Below are 8,820 nucleotides of genomic sequence, written 5' to 3'. Positions count from 1 at the left end.
GGCTATGCAGTGCTGAGACTGATCTCATTGGTAGGGGGAGGCTTCTCTCTCATGTGGTTGTGACCACTTGTTTAAGATGACTCAAAAGAACATATAAGTATTGCACTAGTTTGTTAAATGGTATATGTTGTGTTCGGGACTTCTCTCTGGAATCTGTTATAGTAGAAAATCATGAAAGAAATAATGTGTTGAGTATCTAAATTGTTTAAATTTGAAAAATTAGTGATCTGGAATATTATTAATGGAAAATAATAAATGTAGTGTGATTTTTTGTGATAAAGTTTGATTAATTTTCCTTATTGCAAGGTCCCAATGATAACACGATTTTGAAGAGAAACACAACCCTACTAGGGTCAAACTTTAGAGTAATCTTAAACAAAAAGTTGATAGAAAACACAAACACAAGAAAGAGAATGGTTTAGTATGATAACTATTGGTTTTGTAACTATAACTAGCAAAAGAATAGAGTATGTTAAACACACATGGATAACAAGACAATGTGAAAGATGAATCAATGAGTTCATTTTTTTATTAACAAGAGATGTACATTTATAATACAATGTTGTGACTCTTGGGTTTCAGATCCCAAGGTCTCTTGGACTGCTTAGTCTTTTCGGCTTCCACACTAACCCTTTAGGATTAGGTGTCCAACATTCCCCCACTTAATCCGAAGGGTTATGTATGAGTCCAAGAAGAGAGTTGTAATACAAAATGTGCAAAAAATGCATGGCAGCACTAGGCTGAATGTGCTCTATAAAATGTTGGTATAAAGGGCGGTGGTTTAAGGATGACCACCAACACTGGAACGCTTAGTGCAGTTCCCGGAACTCTTCCAAAACTGGCAAGAAACTGGTGTCTTCTGCTAGAGGAAGTGTTCTCAATCTGTGATGGTTTAAGGATGACCAACAACTCTGGAATGCTTAATGCAATTCCTGGAACTCTTCAAAAACTGGCAAGAAGCTGGTGTCTTCTGCTAGAGGAAGTGTCCTTAATCTGTGATGGTTTAAGGATGACCAACAACTCTGCGATTCCTGGAACTCTTCAAAAACTAGCAAGAAGCTGGAGTCTTCTATTAGAGGAAGTGTCCCAGATTGCCAATTGAAGGCATGTTCAGGCATCTTTGTCTCTGGCTACAACTCTGAAACTGGTGTGGCAGGTTGTGGCTCAGGCTCGCTTGATGTGACTTCGAAGCTTGTAGATGACCATCATTTTCCTCCCTGTTAGGTACAAGGTGAGAAGATGGAGAAAACTCAACTGCAAGACTGTTCAGTACTCTGGAACAAGTCTTGACATGTGTTTGGAATATCTTCTTGGTTGTTGATGCCCATTGCCAAGAAGCGATCCATCCAAGATGAATCTTTGTTCTTGCAGGACGTTTGTTTTTGAAGCATCTGTGTGAAGAATGGCTGGTTTTATGATAGTGCTTACATGGATGAAGATCAAAACAATGATCTTTCAAATGGCCAACTCGGTCACAGTGTTGGCATTTCACGATCTGTTGTTTTTGTTGTTGTTGTTGCTATGGAAGAGGGGCAGAATCTGGAACAGCTGAAGCTGAACTGTCATGAGGAGCAGGTGAACTGTCATGAATGAATCCGGCACTCTGAAACTGAATGGGCTTGGCATAGTCTGGAATATGAAAGGACAAGTCCTTGTCATATCCAAGACCAGTTCTGTGCTTGTTGTGGACAAGCTGTTCCCAAGGTCTGATGATGGGCTTGGGAAATGCAGACTGAGTTTCTGCATCTGCATGTACAACTGCTGCTTTATAGGATTCTGGATCTGAATGAACTTGAACATTATTAACATGCTGCTGATGGGTGGTTGTCTCAACGTTCTGAACAAAAGCAGGTTCAGAATGATGTCTATGTAGCTCTTCTTGCTGTAGCTGTGATTCAAGCTGCAAAAAATCGATCTTTTCCTGTGCATTTTGTAGACATGTCTGAATTTCTGAGAGAGATCCTTTGCTGATTTGTAATGTGTCATCAACAGTAGATAATATCAGAGTTTTAAGGAACTGTAATACTTCACTGGTTCTGGCCATTTTTTCTTCAATGTCAAAATCTTTATGCAGCAGTGGAATCAAGGAATCAATGCACTATAATAATAAAACAACTGGGGCAACAACAACTGCAAACTTGCTTGGAACCTTCAAGTACTCCTTCAGAAATGATGGTTATTAAAACTTCAATAATTATAACACCATGTCATGGGCATTCTTTGAACATTGGATTGTATACCATTCAGGCCTCATACGAACTTATTTAAAACAACAGCTTCAACGAATTTCAGGCAGCATCATAACATATTCAGGCAACTTTAATCACAGTTTTCGATGCATTCAATACAGCTCCAGGTCAGCACACAAATAAATCAATGAGCGATATACAAAACTGATTTCTTTCTCTGCAATACTTACTGAACTTGTGGTAACTTAGAAGAAGAGCATCGATATTATACTACTCAGAGAAGCTTTTCAAAATATCAAATCTGAAAGTCTGTCCGCAGTACCGTTGCAGATAGAAACATGAACTTTGTCAGGCAGATGTTGTAGAAGTGTTGATCAATAGTGGAAGACAAATTGAGACATTCAACTTTGTTCATGCATAGGGTGTTTTCCAGCAGCATAACGAAAATCTAAAAGAAATATATGTTTCCATCGTTTTCAGTAACCTTCATTATTCATCACTTTTCTTACAATATAAAAAACTAGGGAGTAGGCCTGGGCCTGAATTAATTAATCCCAGAAAAAGATGAACAGAAAACCGTCTTCTCCGGTTCTTATCAGAACGATGCCAAGGTTTTCAGCAGCTATAATCTATAACCTTATTGGAAAATAATTACCAGTAATAAGGTCCCGTTCGAGAGCCCTTTAAACGGAATTCCATTAAGATGCCGTTTTCAGAAATTTGGCTTTGAACAAAGATTGCATTTTACTTGCTGCTTTGACGGACCATATTTTTAGTGTACACAACAAATATACACGCTGGCAACCACGAGCTAGGTACAAGCTCGCAGCTGATCCTCCTGTGGAAGAGGTAAAAAAACTTTGCAATCACTGCCGCAAAAATGCCAAATCAGAGCTGGTGCTGTTTCACTATAATGGGCATGATGTTCCAAAACCCACAGCTAATGGGGAAATCTGGCTTTTCAACAAGAGTTATACACAATACATTCCATTGTCAATTTATGAACTTGAATCGTGGATCGGGACACCCTCAATATATGTATTTGATTTGTTCTGCTGCAGGCATGATAGTTAATGCCTTCATAGAGCGCCAAGAATGGGGTTCTGGTGTTTCTTCTACGACTGCAATGAAGGATTGGAATCTTCTGCCGCTACAGCCAGGGAACACACTAAAATGTCAGAACATCCTACTTCTCTTCATCAAAATATTCAAGCTGAAAGAGTCCCATTGTTGGGATCATCAGAGTATCATCCCTCCTTAGTTATCTAAACACGTATTTAGTGGTAGTTATTTAGGTATGTTATAAAAAAAGACATGGAAAGAATATATTCCACTAATGTAACGAATATAATAAGTAAAACCTTTATTGAAGTAAAATCCTCAAATCCTACGGGGGTTAAAGATGAACCCGTTTTACCATGTCCATATAAACATTTTCTTAGAAAGTAGAAACAGAATAATAGAAAGCAAGTAAAAAAAAATAATAGTTGCTATGAAACTTTGTAAGAAGCCAAAACTAAACATAAACATTTTTTGAAAAAAATGCTTTATTTACTTTTGAAAGGAAAAAACTCTTACTGAAAGAATTCTTTCATACAAAGATAAATTAATATCAGAAGAAACTTTATTGAACTGTTAACAAAATCATAAATACAGAGTGTATTGATTTAACAAAAGTTGTTCACGTCAAAGATTACGCCAAATAATTCAAGAGAAACATTTATCTAGAGAGGTCATAACCAGCTCTGCGCAAGAAGATAACTTTTCAAATGTAAACTACCCAAACTAGATAGAAGAACCCTATTGTTATTTTTCCTAGAATTATTAACCCTCATAGCATTAAGAACATCGTTGAACCCATGACACATTGAATAAACCCTAGCCGAGAAGGAATAATGCCTATCCTGGAAAGGGAAAATAAATGGTGATCCGAGGTGCCGAAATGTCATAAGTATACCTCACCTGCTAATAACAAAAGGGTCACCATAAGTTAGTGAGCCATAGTTGAACAACACGAAGATAAGTAGGAAGATTATTAAATAACATCATATACATATCCATAAAGAACAGGAAGCCCTTGTAACCCGAGGACTTGTGTATGGTTACAATGCATATATTGTTTGGGTAAGTATATATTTAATGGGTCGGATATGGAGGTTGATATTTTAATGATAAAACATGTTATAACTTTGTTAACTTTATAAAGTATGCATTAGATCCTAAAATGATTAACATCTCACGAGTAATATGATAGTTATGGTGTTATGAGTTGAATAAGCTAATTGTAATATTCCGAGACAACTAAGTAAATGTAATATGTGCGTGGGTACAATAAATTGCAAAAAAATTGTGTAAGTAAAAAAAAAAAAAAAAATTGATGTGAATGACATGAAAGGATGTCTTAGGAGTGTCATTATGAAATTACCAAAGGGGTTTGAGATGAAAACCATAAAAAAAAACGAGGCAACGTGGTAGGCCATTAAAGATAAATGGAAGTTTCAGGAATATTAAAGATGGGGATGGGCCTAAGAAAACCCCTAGCCAATATATCACCTTAAAAGAAAAGAGTTTAGCCGAAAGACAAGAAAACATTAAAAAACACATTTCAAAAATGAAAATATAAATTTATTTAGTGTGATGATTAATTTTTTGAGAGTATATAAATTGCTATGAAAATTGAAATTTCAAAAACCCTGTTTGCCTCCAATAAAAAAAGTAGTGAGAATGGTAGGTTTTACTTTCTTTTATTTTATTTTATTTAAATTCATAGCTATCTATTTTATTTTTTTTAAGCCATTAGATCAACTAAGAATACCATTAGGCTTTTTGTTAATAATTTAAGTTTATCTATTTTATTTATGGAATTAGATTTAACATCTGTATTAACAAAAAAAAATTAATTATAATACCAAATACATTAAAATGTGATGGTTTCTAATTGACTTTGCCTAGAAATAATATTACGTTGATAGGTTTTTGCGGGCGGTAGAAGAATCTAAGAATTAAAGCTTCACTCTCTGATATATATATCTGTGGCTAAAATCATTCTAATAAATACATAATATTTTAAAGGGTTCAATTCTAAAGAAGTAGTTATTGAATCAAAATTGAAGATGTGAATGCCAATTATTTTCTTAATTAATTATAATCAACACATAATTCTTTGCCATCAAAAGTTAAAATAAAAATTTATTTAACAATATTGAAATGAAAATAAATTCTTACACATATTTTCATGTATAAAGAGGATTTTTATTATACATTTTATTTTAAAAATTATTTTTATTAACCAATTTTCCTTTTCATTAAATAATTGTAAAAGAAAAAAATAAATGTTCACAATTTTAATTTATGCTATGTCAATTTAAGAGAGGAATAGATGAGGAATAAATATCCTTCTATGAGTTTTTTCATCATTAAAAAAACATATTTAAATTAATTATATATATATATATATATATATATATATATATATATATATATATATATATATAATTTATTAACACAAAAATATGGTTCTTTTATTTATATTACACTTTTAAATATATAAATAAATTTAACACAAATTTTTTATGATATTTAAATTATAAATTTTTTACACTTCTAATTAAAATAAATCTTTATTAAATCTATATCAATTATATTTAGAAAAAAAAAATCAATATTTCCAATTTTAATTAATCCATGAACATAATATTTCAATTGAAAAATACATGATATTGTTTATATTTAGATTAAAATATCATAAAATATTTTTATGAGGATATTTTAAAGTTATGTATACTGTTTTTAAACTATCATATATATATATTTTCTCGAGTGTTGAATTTATTCATCATAAATTATTATTATATAAATTGATTCACATGAAAGAGTGCCTTAACAAAGCACCCTAAGCATCATCTATTTAAGACCCTGTTGACAATTACCAACATTATATTGAATCACAAATTCTTTTATATTATTATTACACAATATATATATTAATTATTTTTGGATAAGTTTGTTTAGTAATAAAAGGTATGAATGTTGTTATTGTTATTTTTTCATATTAATATTATAATATATAATTAAAAATTCTTTTAGAAATTCTTTTATTTTATTATTATTATTATTTATGCTTATATAAAATTACAAATTTATAATTATATTTTTCTTTTGGAAAAGAGATAACGAATATTTTCATTAATCAGAAAAAGCTATACAAGTTTAATTTCTAAAACATGACTAAAATCTAGGAAATGCTTAAGACTAACAAGTTTTCTAAGATTGACAAACTAGGATAATCATTACAACATCAAAAACTTATAGAAAATTCAATATTTCGAGGAGGGAAATGGATTTGAATTTTCATGAATTTCTGCGAGTTGACTAATTAGTCACATTCTTCCTAGATCCTTCAGTAAACTAATTATTCATGATATTATTCGATCCCTACCTTTTTACTCTTGCACCCTCATTTTCTGACTTATTTTTCTTGCTTGGAGACGACCTTGGAATCCATCATTTCAACCCAAAAACCAAAATATGAGGAACTCAAGACCAACTGCTTGCTTTAGACATATACATTATGCATAATCCTAACCTCATGAACTAACATGTATTTCATGTATTTTCCATGTCATTCTTTGGAAAGAGAAATCAATAGTCAGTAATCTACATCTTTATATTATAGTAGGGCTTCTACTTGAACTTATTTCGAACTAGAGCTAATCATTTCCTATGGTAATGGACTTTGCTAGTGTCCTTCTATATACGTTTGCATGGCCTCTATAGGTTTATGGTATTTAGGTTTTGTTGATTGCATGCTTGACTAAATAGTGACTTTATTGAAGGACTCCTTTAGAGAGGAGAGAGACTCGAACCTATTTTTAGAACTTGGGAGTTGGATAGGATTTAAGGTACCTTGGGGACTCAAATTTTTTCTTCTTTGGGGGAACGTTCCTTAATCAACTGACCCTTTCTAAGAAGGATTTACTTAAAATGATTCAATGATATTCATGGGACAATCACTAAAAATATCCTTGTATTCATGACATTGTATGCATCCAAAAGGGACCTATTCATAATCGAGATACTTCTTCTGAAAGCTATCCTGAAAATATATATCTATGGAGGGTGGAAGAGGCTAGGATATATTCATGTAAATGTAGATTTGTGCATACCAAGTGCACCCATTTTTCTTAATAGTATCCCATACTTTGACAAAGTTTCGGATTCCATTGCCAATTCCTTCAAGGGTTTCCTCCTCCCAATATTCCTTGGGAAGAGAAAAGAAACAAACCCACACCAGTGTTCAAAGGAAATCCTCGTTTTCCAGTTTGAATTTCTGGTTTTAGAATCACATGAAGAGCCTTGCAATGTTAAAAAAATATGGGCCTCCTTCAAAAACCCTTCATCTATCTTATACGATGGGGAGGATGATTGTAGAAAATCCCTTGGCACCTAACTTCAATTCTATTTGACCCTAGGGTTCCATTGATTGCAAATCCACCCAATCAAAAACTTTTAAGAGGACCATAATTCATTAAATTTATAAATCAAAGCAAGATGTTACATATATTGGATATACTCTCCAATATTAGTAGATTTAACCTCATGTTTTGGATCTTGCACTATTTTTGGTTGCAATGCCACAGATTTCTAGCTTTCCATGATGCGCCCAATAGAGTGTTTGCTATGAAAATAAAAATCCCACTCTATCTACTCGCTCTATGAAAAGAATGTCAAAGTTAGGAGATTGATGGGGAATAATAATAGGTCTAGACTTATTATAAGCTCCCAAAAAAAATGACTAACAGAGGGAGCAGAGACAAGGATAAGTGAAAATATGTTGGCGCAATGTTTTTTTTTCTCAATCTGTCTACTTCTATTATTATACAAAAGGATTCAAAAAGTTATAGCAAGGCCGTAGCCTTGAAAATCTTGCCATGAGATTGCCAATTAGCCTAAATGAACACATTCCAAAATTGGTGGACTTCCTTCTGCGTCTTCTCCTAAGACTCGAAACATTGTGAAACAGGGACAAGCTGAGACAAACAACCATTGCGCTGTTGTACAGCGCTAGACAAGGACTTTCAGACATACAGACCCAAACAGTCGACGTAGAGACATATAGACACATACTATGACATGACAGAGGCAAAATTGCGAGTTTCAAAAACAGAGTAATGTGCCTACTTCTTAGGCTGCGGAGAGCAGAATGCCATACAAGATTAGTCATCATCCGTAGTGTAGGGTTCCTCCACTACCCTGCACCCAAATTGCAAAGAGTCTTCTGAGTCTGAGCGAAGGACCACCGAGCCGATTGGGACTCCCTGAGCAGGCTCGCTTGGACCAACAGGGGCAGCTTGAGTCGCCAAGGAGGAGCTTCCCATGACCGGGCATTGAGTATCAATTGGAGGCGCTATCCCTTGTTCTGGCGGAATTGTTGGATGTGCTGCTGCCTCGCCGCTGAGATTTTCACAATTTTCTATAGTGACAGAAACTAAGAAAGTGGAATTGGCAAGAGTGCAGGGGATACGATAACAAACTGTTGGATGCGTTGCATGCTCACATTCAACCATCCTTCCACGCCCGTGACCTCTACCTCTTCCAGCTCTGGTAACATGAGGACGGTTTTGCTCAGGTG

This window comes from Pinus tabuliformis, chromosome X (genome assembly GCF_031772625.1).
Source record: "Pinus tabuliformis cultivar Carrire ecotype Pingquan chromosome X, CPIR1, whole genome shotgun sequence".
Taxonomy (NCBI): Eukaryota; Viridiplantae; Streptophyta; class Pinopsida; order Pinales; family Pinaceae; genus Pinus; species Pinus tabuliformis.
The sequence above is the reverse complement of the archived record's forward strand: the minus strand, read 5'-3'. Positions refer to the sequence as shown.